At 40.4% G+C, this 18,138-nt stretch overlaps 1 protein-coding gene across 15 annotated transcripts in view; it reads right to left on the bottom strand.

Annotated features, from left to right (window-relative positions):
• The window catches only part of FRMD6 (FERM domain containing 6), an 80,427-nt gene extending 62,627 nt beyond the window's left edge, over positions 1-17,800 (bottom strand). For 6 of the 15 annotated variants that reach the window (XM_065548802.1, XM_073997388.1, XM_005561247.4 and 3 more), the window contains exon 1: positions 17,712-17,800. The gene's annotated coding sequence lies outside the window, so the exon portion shown is untranslated. Of the gene's footprint in view, positions 1-11,572; positions 11,649-15,422; positions 15,518-16,471; positions 16,611-16,884; positions 17,345-17,711 lie in introns of those variants that run through there. The other 9 variants (XM_065548804.1, XM_073997389.1, XM_005561249.4 and 6 more) reach the window with 5 other exon arrangements.
• Between the last annotated feature and the right edge of the window lie 338 nt (positions 17,801-18,138).

The following is an 18,138-nucleotide window of genomic DNA, read 5'->3' as shown; positions in this document are numbered from 1 at the left end:
AAATCTAAGTCAGATACCACTACACAACTGCTAGAACAGTTAAAGTTAAAAACACTGACAATACCAAATCTTAGTGAGAATCTGGAGCAACCAGAACTCTCAGGGCAACTAGAACTCTCAGATGTGGCTGGTGAGAATGTTAAATGATACAGCCACTTTGAAAACGAATTTGACAATTTTTTATAAACATTCACTTACCATACAACTCAGAAATGAAAACTTATGTCCCAAGACTTATATAATATATAAATGCTTATAGTAACTTCATTCATAATAGCTCCAAACTAGAAACAATCCAAATATCCACAAACAGGTAAATGAATAAGCAAATTGTGACAACTAAATACCACCCAACAATAAAAACGAACTACTGATATGTGCAACAAAATGGATGAACACATCATGCTAAGGTGAAACATGCCAGATGCAAAAGCATCTAGAGTGGCAGGGGAGGAGACTGACTAAAAAGGAGTTGTAGAAAACTTTTTGGCTTGACAAAAATGCTCTGTATCTTGACCACAGTGCTGATTACATGATGATATATACATTTGTCAAAATTCATCAAATTATCTACTTAAAATTTGTTGATTTTTATTGTATATGATTCATCATTTAAAAAGCTGATTTGGGGCAGGCGTGGTGGCTTATGCCTGTAATCCCAGCACTTTGGGAGGCTGAAGTGGGTGGATCACTTGAGGTCAGGAGTTTGAGAACAGCCTAGCCAACATGGTGAAACCCTGTGTCTGCTAAAAAATACAAAAATTAGCTGGGTGTGATGGTGCATGCCTGTAGTCCCAGCTACTCAGGAGGCTGACGCAAGAAAATCACTTGAGCCCAGGAGGCGGAGGTTGCAGAGAGCCAAGATTGTGGCACTGCACTCTAGCCTGGGCAACACAGGGAGACTCAGTCTCAAAACAACAATAACAAAAACACACCAGCATTATTTCATTCGAGCTTCACAGCCTTCTGCATTCTAACTTAAACATTTTAAGTTCTGGGCTGGGCACGGTGGCTCACTTTGGGAGCACTTATAATCCTAGCACTTTGGGAGGCCAAGGCGGGCAGATCACTTGAGGCCAGGGGTTCAAGACCAGCCTGGCCATCATGATGAAACCCTGTCTCTACTAAAAATACAAAAATTAGCCAAGCATGGTAGTGAATGCCTGTAATCCCAGCTACTCAGAAGCTGAGGCAGGAGAATCACTTGAACCCAGGAGGCGGAGGCTGCAGTGAGCTGAAATTGTGCAACTGCACTCCAGCCTGGGTAAAGGAGTAAGACTCTGTCTCAATAAATAAATAAATAAATAAATAAATAAATAACTTCTAAAGAGTAAATCAAGCAACTGTCCTTAGTATCTCACCCTTAAATGTATAATGTGTAATCATTTCAAAACATCCTTCTTATCATTTCCCTTTTCTAACCAGTTCTATAAATTAATAGAGGATTTTTCAGGGTAACAGCTGCTCTGAACAAATGACTGACAATGTGAATTAATTTAGACCCTGTATCTGTAATACATTGATTAAAAATTTCCTGAAAATTTACTCATCAGCAACATGAGCCTAGTTCAAGAATATGTAAGGCAGTAATTAAAGGAAATGTTGTTTTACAAGTTAGATAACTTCAATTAGCTTTCCCTGCTAGGTTTTACTCTACAACTTATATTTCAAGAAAATTTATCTTTACTTTTTTTAGGCACCTGTAGAAACAAATAATTTAGTCAATTACAAATCATTAGCTCTCAACATCCTCTCCCACAGATTTAAAATGAATGAGGGCTCAGAAAATGAGTACTTGAGTTTTAAAAGATTTTATTTTTAAGATTTAATTAGAATTTATTTTAAATTCTAGATGAGACAACATTTATTAAAAACTGTTCCTGATTTTAATTTCCTTAAATATCCTTAATATTACACTTGAAAATCTTGGGTTTCTTTGAAGTAAAACCCTTAAATATATCAATTTTTCTGAATCTCCTTCTATAATTGTAAGTAATGTGAGTTCCTCAAAAGAGATTTCTGAAATGGCACCACTGCAGCTGACCTTTGTTTCAGTGTGTCACTAAACTATGCAAAAAATTAACTTTACCACTATATTTAGATGGGTTAAGTATAGAATTCTATTTTCTTTGGAAGAAAATACATAAAACATTTCTGATTGTTGTGATAAAACATACGCAACCACACAAAATTCCACTCTATATTTTGGGTCACACATGTCAATAAATGTATTGCTGAGTTTTTTTCAGGATACCATATTACTTCACTCTTCCAAGCGATAAAGTATTAATTTTTCAGTTATGGACTTGCAGTATTAAATAAAGGTGCTATCCACTAGTAACTATTAGGGTATTACTAAGTTTATTTTTTATATCCTATTTCTGAAAGCCATAAGAAAATTCCTCATTACAAATACCTTTGAAATAATTATAGTTTCATAAAATAAAAGCTGTTTTGTAAGCTATTCATATCTGATCTTTTTTTTTTTTTTTTTTTTTTTTTTTGAGACAGGATCTTGCTCTGTCACCCAGGCTAGACAGGCTGGAGTGCAATGGCATGATCACAGCTCACTGCAACCATGACGTTCCAGGCTCAAGCAATCCTCCCGCCTCAATCTCCAGAGTGCTGGGACCACAGGCATGCATCACCAAACCCAACTAACTTTTGTATTGTTTGCAGAGATAGAGTTTCATCACGTTGCCCAAGCTGGTCTCAAACTTCGGGGCCCCAGCAGTGTGCTTGCCTCAGCCTCCCAAAGTGTTGGGAACACAGGTGTGAGCCACTGTGCCAGGCTAATATCTGAAATTTCTAGCCCAATTTCCCATTTGTCCTTTGTTTACTTATTTAAACTGAGTTCAACTCAGGTACCAAACAATAAATTCTAGAGCTATAAATCATAATTTTGTTTATCACTAATGCAATGACAACAGCCAAGTTAAGTTCTCAGGGAAAAAACTTTTTAACTATTATTTTGTTACAAAATTACCTCTTTATTTGTTTGTAAGGTTAAATTTTTACATTCCAATTACTTTACAAACCACCATGGAACATGTATGAGAAAGTTAAGGAATTCAGAATTCAGTCCTGTTACAATCCCCACTTCAGTCCCCACTCCTAGACCAGATCAGACTGCCCTAAACTCTCATAGCACCTCTACTTCTCAGTAACAGTTTTTGAAATTAAGTCATTATGTACTCCATTATTTAAATCTGCCATTCCTGCTAAAAAGTGAAAGCTTCAAAAGTACCACAGTAGACACACTATTCACCAAATGAATAAAAAGATAAGACATTTAAAACAGTATTAGTCATTAGGAAGAAGCATATCTAAAATAATAAAACGGCACATAGTAATGAGCCATTCATCTGGAAGCATCATCCATCTATGTAACAGAACTAGGGAAATGGCAATAAATGAGGTGTTTAGTGAATTAATACTCAAATGGTTTATATAAATGTTACTACAAAGCTACAAAGGAAATGGCATAGTAAATTAAGAAAGCACTATGTGAGGAAGTAGATTTCACATAAGATTTTGATTACGTTCTACTTCTTCTATAAGTGTCACTATAATCATAGATTATCACCCACTGGAAGTTAAATCTAACAATAGAGTATTAGTCCATCTTCACGCTGCTGATAAAGACATACCTGAGACTGGGCAATTTACAAAAGGAAGAGGTTTATTGGACTTACAGTTCCACATGGCTGGTGAGGCCTCACAATCATGGCAGAAAGTGAAAGGCACAACTCACATGGCGGCAGACAAGAGAAGAGAGCTTGTGCAGGGAAACTCCCATTTTTAAACCCACTAGATCTTGTGAGACTTATTCATTATCACGAGAACAGCACGGGAAAGACACGCTGCCATGATTCAATTACCTCCCACTAAGTTCCTCCCACAACACATGGGAACTGTTGGAGTTAAATTCAAGATGAGATTTGGGTGGGGACACAGCCAAACCATAGCAAATAGTTAACCTAGAAAATTTAAAATAAATTTGCTAGGTGTTAGTAAATTAAATAATCATTGTCTTCAAGAAACTAGTACAGCTGGGGAGCTAGAAATGTGCTAGGTTCCAATGATGTGATACAGGCAACATGCAGCTCAGATGCAGCGGAAGGAGAAGCCAGAAGCAGAAACATGAGGTAGACGAAGTGTGTATGCATTAGACACGTCAATGGGAAGAACAATTTGGCTAGATTTAAGGAACTTTGAGAAAAAAAATAAGTATCTAAACACAAGGTTAGCAAACTCACATGCCTACCAGGGCAGGAGCAAAGAAGTGAAGCCTGCAGGATGAAAAATGCCTACAGTGTCTTGGCCCCAATGTTGGGGACAAGAGAGTCTCCGCCAGGGGCTGTGGGAGACTGCAGAGCACACACCCTGTATAAAGGGGGAAGCTGTTATGTTGCTACAACAGACCTTGCCAGGCCTTCAAATTTCTCTAGAGAAGGTATGAAACTCAATTTTTTTAATGTTAAAATTTCTCTATTTTTAAATGTTGACAAATAACTGTGTTAAAAGCCAAAACTTAGTGTTGGGCCACAGGCTTGCAACTCTGGTTGGCATGATGAATTCCACCCTAAGAGATCTGGACTTTATTCTGTAGTCACTGACAAGCGACATAACATTTATTTCAAAACTTGCTCAGTTTTATACCTCTGCATACTCCAGTATCTACAATGTAAAAGCCTTAGCACTGGGAAATTACTTCACATTGGCCTGGTGTATTTCGGTTACAAGCCAATTACATTCTAACTAACTGTACTGTAACTTAACTAACTGTAGAGTAACTTACAAGTTTCAGCTGAAAAAACATTCAAAATGATACTAATAAAACAGTGCTGGCAAACCAGTTCCTAAGAGAATGCTGACATTATATGCATATACCACAACCCACTAGAAACACACATATAATCATCAGAGCTCCACTTCTCAAAAACCTTGTGCCCTAATCCACTGCAAAGGAAAGTCTTTGCCCTTTCCAGCGTTTTCTAAATTAGCAACTTTCTAAAGACTAATACTACACTTTGGTATTACCAGACACTAAAATATATGTAACAAAGTTTTCATTCTACCAATCACTCTAAGCTTTTAACTATCCAAAAACAATACTTATGCATTAAAGGCCTAGGTGTTAGCATTTTAATAAGCTTAGAGAAAGAAAAGATAATTAGTATCAGACACTTGTTGATTCATTTTGATGACAGTATTACAGACAGTTAGCAAAATTCAAAGGTAGTTCCCAGAAGAGAAAATTCTTGGTGTATAATTATAAAATACAGGACTATGAAAATTGCTTCATCACATGCTTTGAAATAATACTTCATGATGAAAGTCATCAACAAGGTATTTAAAATTTTAAAGAGGCAATTTTTCTATTACTCAATTTGCTCTGGCTCGTGGGATTCACTAACCTGAGCCATTTACTCTGTGAATGATGGCTTCCAGGCCAGTGGGGCACTATGCTGTGTGGCCTAGTCAGACCAAACCTATCACCATTGCTGAAAAAGAAGCCAAGTCAAAGCACATGTCTCACTTTTCATGAAAAAGGACTGCTATGGTTCGAATGAGCCCCCCAAAAGTTCATGTGTTGGAAACTTAATCCCCAATGCAATAGCACTGGGAGGTGGGGTCTAACAACAGGTGACCGAGTCATGAGGGTCAAGTCCTCATGAGTGGATTAATGTACTTATCACAAGAGCAGGTTGTTATAAAAACCAGTCCGGCCCCTTGTGCTTTCTGTCTTGCCCTTGCTTTTGCATTCCACCATGGGATGACCTGGGCCAGATGCTGGTGCCGTGCTCTTGGACTTCAGGGCTCCCGAACCATAAGCTAAATGAACTTCCTTTTTTTGAAGCGTAACTTTTATTTTAAATTCAAGGATATGAGTACAGGTTTGTCACATAGACAAACTTGCGTCACGGGGTTTGCTGTACTGATTATTTTGTCACCCAGGTATTAAGCCTAGTACCCATTAGTTATTTTTCCTGATCCTCTCCCTCCTCCCAAACTCCATCCTCTGGTAAGCCCCAGTGTGTGTCCCCTCTATGTGTCCATGTGTTCTCATCATTAAGCTCCCGCTTATAAGTGAGAACATGCAGTATTTGATTTTCTGTTTCTGCATTAGTTTGCTGAGGATAATGGCCTCCAGCTCCATCCATGTTACTGCAAAGGACATGATTGCATTCTTTTTTTTATCACTGCATAGTATTCCATGGTATATATGTACCACATTTTCTTTATCCAGTCTACCACTGATAGGCATTTAGCTTGATTCTATGTCTCTGCTATTGTGAATATTCCTGCAATGAACATATGCAGGCATGCATGTGTCTTTATAACAGAATGATTTACATTCCTTTGGGTATATACCCAGTAATGGGATTGCTGAGTCGAATTGTATTTCTGTTTTTAGGTCTTTGAGGAATCACCACACTGTCTTCCACAATGGTCGAACTAATTTACACTCCCACAAACAGTGTATAAGCATGCCCTTTTCCTCCACAACCTAGCTAGCATCTGTTATTTTTTTTTAACATTTTAGTAGCCACTCTGACTGGTGTGAGACGGTACCTCATTGTGGTTTTCATTTGCTTTCTCCAATATCAATGACAAGCTTTTTTCATGATTGTTTGCTGCGTGTATGTCTTCTTTTGAAAAGTGTCTGTTCCTGTCATTTGCCCACATTTTAATGGATTTTTTCTTGTAAATTTAAGTTCCTTATAGATGCTAGATATTAGACCTTTGTCAGATGCACAGTTTGCAAATATTTTCTTCCATTCTGTAGGCTGTCTGTTCACTCTGTTGACAGTTTCCTCTGCTGTTTACTTTAATTAGATCCCATTTGTCCATTTTTGCCTTTGTGGCAATTGTTTTTGGTGTCTTCATCATTAAATGTTTGCCCATTTTTATGTCCAGAATGGTATTGCCTAGGTTGTCTTCCAGGGTTTTTACAGTTTGGGGCTTTATATTTAAGCTTTTAATCCATTTTGAGTTAATTTTTTATATGGTATAAGGAGGCGGTCCAATTTCAATCTTCTGTATATGGCTAGCCAGTTATCCCAGCACCATTCAACGCATAGGGAATTCTTTCCCCGTTGCTTGTTTTGTCAGGTTTGTCACAAATCAGACATCTGCAGGTATGTGGCCTTACTTCTGGGCTCTCTATTCTGTTCCACTGCTCTATGTGTCTGTTTTTGTACCAGTATCATGCTGTTTTGGTCACTGTAGCTCTAATAGTTTGAAGTTGGGTACCATGATGCCTCCAGCTTTGTTCTTTTTGCTTAGGATTGCCTTGGCTATTCAGACTCTTTTTTAGGTCCCATATGACTTTTTAAATAGTTTTTTTTCTAGTTCTGTAAAGAATGTTAATAGTAAACTTCCATTCTTTATGGACAGAACACCCTATGTGTGGTACTCCATTATAGTATCAAAAACAATCTAAGACAAGGATCAATAGGTTGAATTAAAGAACACATCTTTACTAGAAATGAAAGTCTTTAAACAAAGTATGAGTATTTTCAAGATACAGTTCTCATCCAAAGACATTTAATAAAGAACTAAAAAACTGCATAGAACTGTTTCTCTATTTCACAATATATGAACTACAATCTATATACTAGAGCCCTACCAATAATAACTAGGGAAAAGCTCAAAGGCTCCCTAACTCTGACAAAGGCTGCTGAAGATACGCATGGCCTCCAACATTCTCATTTCCAAAGTCCCGCTGCACATACCATCAGGCATATTAAAATGTACCCACATCCAATATTAAATATTTGTAATATACAAAACTGAATTACAAGTAATAGTTATCTTTCAGAAATTTTTTGTTCTCTTTGAACCCACTCCAATAAGGTTTTCATCCCCACTCCTCCAGTGACACAGCTCTTGTCATCACCACCAATGACTCCCCAGGTTGCTAAATCCAATGAGCAACTCTCGGTCTTCACCCTACTTGACCTCTCAGCAACATGTGAACTAACTGATCCACTCTTCTGCTGGAGATATTTTCTTTGACTACAGGAACATTTTTCTAATTTTCTTCCTATCCTCTGCTTGCTCCTTCTTAATTTTCTTTTACTGATTCCTCCTTATCAACACAACCTCTAAAAGATGAAGCATCCAGGTTTAGCCCAAGACCAACATCACAATTAGAAAAACAATTCATAGTTCATTCTTCCACTGTGTAGGTCAACAGAGTTAACAGTACCTTCTAGTGATAACATTGTTACTCAAGGAATGGAGACACTTAATTGGGTTCACTATGTTGAAAAAATGTTCTTAAAACACTTTCTTGTACTATGTGTGTGATTTCTTCTCTTCTCTACAAACTGTAAATACTGATATGCCCCAAGGCTTGGTCCATAAGCCTCTTTCTCTCACTACACATATTCCCAAGTGATCTCATCCAAATTCTGTTGGCAGTTTCCAAATTTGTATCTCCAAACTAGACCTATTCCCTAAATTCCAGATTCCTACAGCAACCAGTGATTCTATTAAAATGCAGATCAAATCATCTCACTCCTCTGCACAAAACCCTCTGATGGCTCCCCATTCCACTCACAGTCAAGCCTGGAATACAGTCCACGCAAGCCAAACATGTGCTCTCCAAACATCTCTGACCTTGTCTACTACTCCTTCTCTCCCTGCTCTCAGTGCTCTACCACTGTGGTCTTCTCCCTGTTCCTGGAACACACCAGGAATGCTTCCACCTGATGCCTTCACTAGTCCCTCTGCTGGAACACTTTTCCCCCAGCTAGCTCTGCGTGGCTCTCTTCCTCCTTCAAGCCCTCTTTTCAGTGAGGTCTACCTTGACTACACTCCTCCAAATCGTGAAGTCCCTGCCTCCCTTCCCCAGCACTCCTACTGTCCCTTAGCCTGCTCCACGTTTTCTTTTTCCCATCAGGCTTATTACCTTCCAAAATACTATAACACTTATTTTGATATGCTGATTGCCTCCTAATAGAATATAAGGTCCATGAAGGCAGAGTTTTTTTTGTTTGTTTTTTTTGTTGTTTTCCCCCTTTATTTTATTCACTGACATCTCTCAGACCTAGACTAGTGCCTGGCATATACTAGGCATACATTATATTGAATGCATGAATTTAAACATTTAATAATTTTAATTTCATAGTTGTCTTTTAATATTTGAGATTTTTACCAGATCTTGTACATTTCTGTTGCTCCTAGAAAAGCCCCTTTTCTATGGGCTTGAAGGATAGAAAAATCTCAGCCTGACTTCACTATCCATTATAAGTGGCCCCAGGAAGGCTGGGAACATCCCATGTCTGACCATCCTTGATTTTGGACCCTAAAACCAAAGCTCAACTTCACACTCATCTGGAAACATCTAGTATCTTTTCACACACATGTATTTTGTTCCCCCAACTAGACATGAAACACATTGGCAGAAATTGCACAAAGTATTCAGCACAGTCCTGAATACTTCATAAAGACATAAAACCTGGTTTTTAATGGACTTAGTGAACATTTTTAAAGTGTTAAGTTTACTAAGCTCAAGATTTTACACGCACAATCACAACGGGAACTGGGTTATCCGGACTAGGTCCCCTGCCCTTGAATGAACAGATCAGAATGATACAGCGCGAGTCTTCTAGAGGATCCTGTACCGTTTTTAGCTGAGCTTGTACTTAGGCTAGTTAGATGAAAATGTATCTTTCTAAGGTGCTTAACTGTGTCTCTCCTAAGTTTCTTTGAATGAATCGTTTAAAATCTCAAACTCTGGCCCTCATAACAGAAAATCACAAATGGTTCTGACCCACATTATATAAACTGTGCCAATGATTAGGGGATGGGAATAAAGAACTGCTTTATATCGATAACAGTGGCTTTCTTCAAAAGTACTCACATGAAGCCATGCAGGGAACATGGGCAAAAGACATGGTGGGCCACTCAGTGGTACTCTTTTAAGTTTAAAAGAACTTTGCACAACATCAGTCACCGTAAAGAGAATTTTTTAAATCTGCAGGCTGGCTTTTTTGGCATATGGAAAGAAACAATTATCTAGCAGACAGAAGCTGAAGGACTGAGATGGCTGGAAATTAGAAGAGAATTAGGAAAAATAACTCGATCAATTAGTAATCAGTGCGACAGGCCAGCTGCTCCTACTGCAGCAACACAGATTTCCCCGTATCTGTAACTGAGAAATACTAGGTTTTGTTGCCTGCTTAATGCCGTCAAAAAACAAAGTTAAACCTCATGAAATGCTTATAAATGAAGGTTTGGGAACCTCCCATAAAACTGTAAGTCCTTTTATACATCACTTCTTTTTGTCTTAAGCAGCAATAGCTAACATCACTTAAGACATTTATTATATATCAAAGACCACGCCAGTTGTTTTACCTGTACCATTTCACTTAAAAATAAGAACAATCCTACGGGATAGTTATTATAATTATCTCCCACTTTACTGATGAGGAAAAAGAGGTGCAGAGAGTTAAGTAACTTCCCCAAGGTTACACATGGGAGAATACTGGAGTCTGGATTTGGGCCCCAGGGGACTGATCTCAAAGACCTCATTCCTATCATTATATTTTACTATCCCTCTTCTATGCTGTCTTCAATATGGATTACTCTGTTCTGTAGTAATTTCACTGAGCAACTTGTCAGAGCTGTGGCCCTATGATCAGCATATTTTTTATTTGTTAACATTACATATGCTAAATTTTTGCTGCAATAAGCAGTATCTTATTCAGGTAGGATATATAAATACTACATACTTACAAAATTCTCTAATTTTACCTTCTCTTCACCTTTTTAGTGAGCCTAAGCTGAAGCTCTGAGTCTTTTCTTAAATAATAAAACTGCCCTTTATTCTTTAGGGAAACATAAAAGAAAATGTATACATGAATATTTTTCCTTCGCAAGCGCTATGTTTTATCTGTTAGATCTCTCGGTGAAATCATTATCTTATGTTTTACAATAAGTACTTCCTGGAGACTGCCACAGATTTTGGGGTCAGAATTTCACTGCTGCTCTCAGTAGACAAAGACTGGATGTTTCCAGGGATCTTTAAGAAACGATAACTGGATGGGGGTGGAAGGAAGACACAAAAAGAGAGAAAAGAGGGAGAAGCATAAAGGCAGGAGGAGTCCAAAAAATGAACTTTTGAGACATTTTCTTAAGGATGAATTATTCCAAAAATATTGACAAAACAGTCCTTTGAAGTTAGGGTCCATCCTAGATCATTTGTGGATCAACAAAAGAGTGAATCAAGAGGGACCTCGAGAGATCTCCTACTTGATACTTATAACCCAAAGTCTCATTAGAAAGCCCTAGAAGTGAGGGAGAGAGAGAAAACAGGGAAAAGGCAAGCCCCAACAGAGCTCTGTATGGAGGGCAGAGGTACAGCAGGCTGAATGAAGAAAAATTCTGCCTCACTGGGCTACAGATCCATTTTCTCTGGGCAGATCTGAGTCTATCTGAACAGAGCCATAGAATACCTTTGCATGAATCAGAGAAGGGCACCCATCCTCCAGGCAGTGCGCCCCCCAATGGACTCACTGCTTGGACGACATAGTAGGGAGCTGGTTTTCAGACCCACCTTGCATGGCAAAACCTGCACAGCTACAGTTGGTAGCCCTGATCTTGCCTTCTCTCTCTCCAACAAGCACGTGGCACTAGAGGAGACAAGATGGAGAGTCAGAGCAGCTTGTACTATTGGTACTGTCATTAGCTGTGAGACTTTGTATAGTCATTCAACCTCTCGAGGCCGCAGTGCCTCCATCTCTGAAAAATGATGTGGCTGGCTAGATGTCACCTAAGGCCTCCTTCCTCTTACCAATTGTCAGTTGAAATCTGGTAATATCTAGTTGGTATATTCCAAACTATATCCTTAGGATACGGTGACTGAGTTGAACCTTTAAAGTGTTCTTAAGAATGTTTTTTTTCCTCTCACATCTTATTTCTGACGTTACTTTTTTTCTTTCAATCTTAAGACCATACTCAGCTTTCAATCCCAAAGTGCTCAACATTTTTTAGAGCCATCAAAAGGTCACCTATCATGTACTGTCCTCAAATTACCCAAATATCCACTAACAAAATGGATAAACTGGGCATATTCGTTCACAGAAATAACAGAAAAAAGACCTACTGCTACCTACATCAATTTGGATATATCACATAACATTATGTTGAGCTAAAGATGACCAAAAAATGTGTATTTTATTGCATTTAAATGCAATCCAAGAACAGCTTAAAACTAATCCGTGACAATAAAAGTCAGAATAATGGTTATCCTGGGGACAAGGATGATGACTGTAAAGAGAGGCTGGTAATGTTCTGTTTCTTGATTTGGATGCTAGTTGCCCAGATGTGATTATTTTGTGCTGTACACTCCTGATCTGTGCATTTGTCTGGTTGTGTATAATTCAGTAACAAGTTCAAAGAAATAAAGCTACAGGGACCAAAATAAAAGTCATCTACTGAAACTGTACACACAAGTGCTACTACCCGTGGGGAGAAAATTAATCACATTTTATTTAAACCAATCAGAGAGAAAATCATCTGAAAAGCTAAGTGAGAAACTCCATTATATTTCCTAAAATATGCATCAAGAAATTGCTTAATTTTTTTAAATGATTTCCTCCCTCACATGAAACTGTGGCTATAAATTAATACAAAATATTGTTTTTCTGTCTTCATATACCAGTGAAACATTATTGCTCAAAGCTGTATAAAACAAGTACAAAGGTAATGTTGGAAAAAATCTGAAAACACCCCTGAAGAGGATCCATTTGGGATAGTGAGAGTCTAAATAGATATTTCTGGTCAGAATTATTCCAATTATCAGCACATTAATGCAATGACGTGGATAATGACCAAATCTCTACCTAGTTTCTTGCTGTATCGATTTAACTTAGCTAAGTAAGGCCATACAGGTGGGGAAAGACATTCAAGAAAATGCTATGCTGGCCGGGGGCGGTGGCTCAAGCCTGTAATCTCAGCACTTCGGGAGGCCAAGGCAGGAAGATCATGAGGTCAGGAGTTCGAGCCCAGACTGGCCAACATGGTGAAACTCCATCTCTACTAAAAATACAAAAATTAGATGGGCGTGGTGGCGGGCACCTGTAAATCCCAGCTACTCAGGAGGCTGAGGCAGGAGAATCGTTTGAACCCGGGAGGTGCAAGTTGCAGTGAGCCAAGATTGCGCCATTGCACTCCAGCCTGGGTGACAGGGCAAGACTCCGTCTCAAAAAAAAAAACAAAACAACAAAAAAAAAAACAAAAAGAAAAGAAAAGAAAAGAAAATGCTGTGCTACAGACAACTCCAAGGAAGCTCCAGGAAAACATTGCCTTCTCTTGGGACTGTATTTGGTTCAGCTGTGAGTTTGTTTCAGCACACTTCTCTCTTCTTGACTTCAAGTAATACAATCAGCTGAGAGAGCAATGATTTCTTTCCTCTTCTCAGGGTTCTGCAATTCATCTTTGATCAATATGGTATGTATACTGCATGACTGTTCCGTTCCATTTGATGTATATAAAAAGTGATCATACACAAACTTGCATCAGAATTACATCACTAAATCACGTAAGGTAATGAGAAGCACAGATTGCTTGTTTTTACCTAAAACTTCATAATAACTTCAGCCATTACTGCTGTAGAGCACCCTCTGGTCCCACAGCATGGGAGGTAGACATTAGTAGTTTCCTCAACTACTGGGGGACTAATTATTTGTAGAATCATTAGTACTTAAACAAAAAACGTTTCCGGTCTTTGAAATGGGAAGTGGCTTTTGGAATGTATGGGATACATTTATAAGCATCCAGTCCCTGCACATTATTTAACACCAAACTAGTGATTCAACACTAAGACAGGCAAAGTTTCCAGGATAACTATCAATTAGCAGTCATATTTCAAGTTGTATACAGACTTTATAGGGCACCTTAATTCTAATCATTCTAATCCTTTTTTCTCGGATAAAAATACCTTATTCTTTAATCTACACTTCGAAACAGTAAGTTCTCTCTACTTTGGCCTTGTTTTAAATACTTATCCTTCTAACTTTAAGATTTCCTTGCAATACAATGTCCAGTACTCCACTTCCTCGTTCCTCTCAATGTATCCCTTTAACTTGTTTCTACTTATTTTTAAAGGCCCCCAAAGCCTCTTCCTCAGGATAATGTGCAATTCAGAAAGCCCTCTCGACTACCCTCTGTATCAACGTTTAACCACAGAGACCAACAATAACATTTTGCCTGTTTGGGTTTTAGGGAACATACATTATAAATGAAATTTCACTACTCATAAAACTCCTTCGCTAAATCTTCCCCATTCCCCTCTCCTAACTCTCCATTGTTTTATACACAATCACGACATAAACACACTCTCAAAATGTGTAATGATATAATCATACAAAGACTTCCTAAAAATACATAATTTTAATGTGTGCAACAAACAGCCTTTATAACTCTAGTACTAGGAGTACACGTTTAAAAATATACTGACTTTTAAATAAACTGTGTTTGTTGTTCCTCGTTGGGGGTGGGGAGGAGGTGGGGATCATCAAACAAGGACAGATTGCTATATCTGAAACCACAAACTGTTGCAGTAGGATTCTATTGAGGATTGTAAACACCCTTAAAACTTTTTTTTTTTTACTTTAAAAGAAGAAAGTTGAAATTGCAAAAATGAAAGCCAAAGCTTTTATGCTTTACCCATAAGGATACACTAACCGAATATCTCCTGTTTTCCCACTTATGAAAGAAATACGCTTCATCTACCAAACTAGGGCATTTATGAGGTTTGTATTAACGAACAGAAAAATGTACTAATGCAAAAAACTTTCTATCCTTTAGAAGACTTAGTAATAAATCGACTTTAGGGAAAGCCCAAGAAATTTCGTTCTCAACTCAGAAAACCACCTAAGGGATAATTTGTGAATGCCATCTGGGATCCAGGCAGTCCCATCAACAAAAGGGAAAACTTGTTGAGATCATCCAAATCTAAAATTCACATACATTTTTACATCTGGACTGAATTAATCTTTTCTTGGTACTGGCTTTCATGTAATAAAATAATTGTTTGCAGGTTTTATTTTTCTTAAAAAAAAAAAACACCCACAACTTTAGAAATCAAAATGTGCAACATTCAAATCGAAAACTACAAAGAATTTCTTTATCATAAAAGTTAGTTGTGAGACAGGACTCATTTACACTCAACTCTGAACCTGACAGCTCAGTCAAAAACAATTCTGTTTGAAACTTTCATTCCAAGCATCTGCCACAAAAAGCTATGCAGTCTATTACATCATAAGTTCAGAAAGCCAAAAGCTTTATAAGTATAGTTAAATGTGGAAACAAAATCCAAAAACTAGAAAAAAGACCCCCCCTCCATTTCAGCTAACCTAGTTGAGTAACAATTTTTTTAAGAATTTGTAACTAAAAACTGTTACCTAGCACATTGGCATTTTGCTTTCAAAAGCAGCGTCTTCATTCAGGCCCATGCTGTTTTCAGGCATTTTCCTGTAGAGCCAGGAGCATCATAAATCTGTAAATTCAAATTATGTACTTAAAACTAGCAGCTTACCCTTCTTGCCCCCAAAAAGGAGATACTGGAAATAGGAAAGATTTCCTGCCCCTTAAAATGTCTTGAGTACTGCAAGAACTGCTGATTACTGTAGCCCATCAGTGTCAGATCTCAGAGATTCTTGCAAGCAACTCAAAGGGGGGAAAATTAGTTCATATTACAGTCTTTCTGGAGAAGATGTCCTGCAGATAACATGATATTAGATATCCCCCGGGGGATCCTTTTCATCTAATAATCCTACTAAATGTCCACTTTAATATGAAATATGAATCCAATATGTTTACAAACATACTGGGAAAAGTATTCAAATGCCAGCTGTCTCACATTGTGAAGTATTTTCATTTTTAACATAAAACGTTTATTTCTCAAAGCCACACCTGAGAAAATGATTAGGTGCTGTTAAGTTTTATACTACAAAGGACATCAGCAAAGGCATCTGTTTTCCTGCCTCTCTTCTGGTCTTCTCCCCTCCCCCACTCTCCATCCTGCAGGCCATTTGTAGGTCCTGGTTGTTAAAATTTCTACAATAGTCTCATAATGCTCTAAATTCTAAAAAAAAAAAAAAAAAAAAAACTTCTCATCCTTTAACACTGCTGAACCTAAATTCATGCACTGCTCTAAGAAGGAAACCCAAAAGTCACAAGCCTCTTTAATGACAGATGTATTACGGAAAATTTTCCCCACAAAGTTTTGATGCTGTGAAATATCAACTCCCTGAAATCACAGAAAGGAAATGACTTACATTCTTGGAAAATGAAGCCACTAGCAGCTTTCTCCAACAGCATTTTCTAAACCCCAAACTACACCCTGTGGCAAGAGGGAGTATTTCGTGCAAAAACTAAATTTAAATAGATGCTTATAAAACCCATAAACAAACATTGCCCGGTCCCAGAGAAGAACAGAAGGGAATCATACTCGGAAAGTCCAGCGAGATACTTTTTCTCCACATTCAGAAATGCTGGAGAGCACAGGCTGGAAGTCAGAAGCAACCTGAGAACGCTTGCTGAAGTTTTCCTTCCCTGCTGTGAGCAATGCACAGCTCCTGAGGGAAAAACTGGCAAAAGAGATTTTGCTTAAAAAATAAAAATGAAAAGGGTGTTAAGGGGGAAAACGAGCTAATATTTCTTTGGACACTAGCTACACAACTACACGGCCTAAAAATTTGCCAGCTTTCAACTTTAAAATACACTTATTTTGACATTTTCCCATCTATTCGTGCCTTTTAAGAAAACGCCCGCACCATTAGGCTATGCTGTCCCCGGACTCGAGGTGTTGTTGTAATCCCTGTAGACTTTACATTTACACGGGTGGACACCAGCTGTCCATACCTGACAGTGCCTGGCCCTTCCGGAGCCGAATCCGGTGGTCCCATTCGCCTGGGGCTCCGCCAGCGCACCGCAAGCTCCTCCAGAAACCCAAATTCTGCAGGCCGCGCCCCCAACTCGTATCTCACCCAGGCCCCAGTCTGGCGCCGATCTGCCCCAGCTCAACCTCCGGCTCCGCCGACTGGGCACTTCCTGGGACTCCGGGCAGACCCTGCGCTCGGGTGCCTTCTCGCAGCCGAGCTGTCCGGCCTCTGCGCGCGCACAACAGGCGGCACGGCGCAGCCCCCGGGAGCGCGGGACTCGGGTGCTGGTCCCGGCGCCCAGCCACAGCGACACTGACCTGGGCGCCGGGGCCCGCCAGGGAGCTCTGTGATCCGGGGACCTCCGCGATGCAGAGGACCAGGCGCGGCGCACGGAGCCCAGGCGCGCAGTCCGCAGCCGGGACCAGCCTCCCGCCCCCGCCGCTGAAGCAGCCCCGAGCTCCACGCCTCCCCCGCTGAAGCAGCCCCGAGCTCCACGCCTCCCCCGCTGCCAGGCTCGGCTGCCCTAGGGCCTCGTCCGCCTGTCCCGGAGTGGACGAGCTCCGACTCGCGGAAAAGCGACCTTCCCGCCGGTGCCCGACACCCAGAGCTAAGGGAGCGAGAAGACGACGAAGAAAGAGGCGGAGAGTGGGGCCACTGCCTTCGCTGGGACTCGCGACTTCCAGAAACCCTCCCGACACCCCGTCCCGCCGCCGCCCCGCCGGCAGGGGGCACAGCGGGCGTCCGGGGCGCGGCGGCTGGGCGATGGGGAGAGCGGAAAGGGCCCAGGCACCGGGTTCTTGCTCGTACCTCGGAGAAAGTATTGAGCACCAGGCGTTGGGCTCTGTGGTCAGCCCCCTGAGTGTTCCTGCCGGCGCCGAGCCTGTCCCGCTCCTCTCAGCCCCTTGGCCCCGCCAGCCAGAGGAGCACTCCGCGTCCGCCCCGCCCCCCGCCCACGCCTCCCGCCTGCCCCGCCCCCTGAAGCACCGCCCCCTGAGACCCCGCCCCCGGCCCGCCCCAACTGGCCGCGGAGACAGCCGAGCCGCGGGAGCTGAGCGCCGAGCTAGCGACCGTACAGGGAGCGCCCGTCCGCCCCGCCCTGGACCCAACCAAGCGTCCCGTGGAGGGGTGCGGCCACTTGGGGGCAGGAGAAAACGGAGTAAGCCACCCTTCTGGGCACCCAGGAAGCGAGGCGAGCCTCAGGTGGACGCGGTGGTGTAGACCACGACGATCAGGG

This window comes from Macaca fascicularis, chromosome 7 (genome assembly GCF_037993035.2).
Source record: "Macaca fascicularis isolate 582-1 chromosome 7, T2T-MFA8v1.1".
NCBI classification, from domain to species: Eukaryota; Metazoa; Chordata; class Mammalia; order Primates; family Cercopithecidae; genus Macaca; species Macaca fascicularis.
Note: the sequence above shows the minus strand (reverse complement) of the source record. Positions and strands in the feature narration are given on the sequence as shown.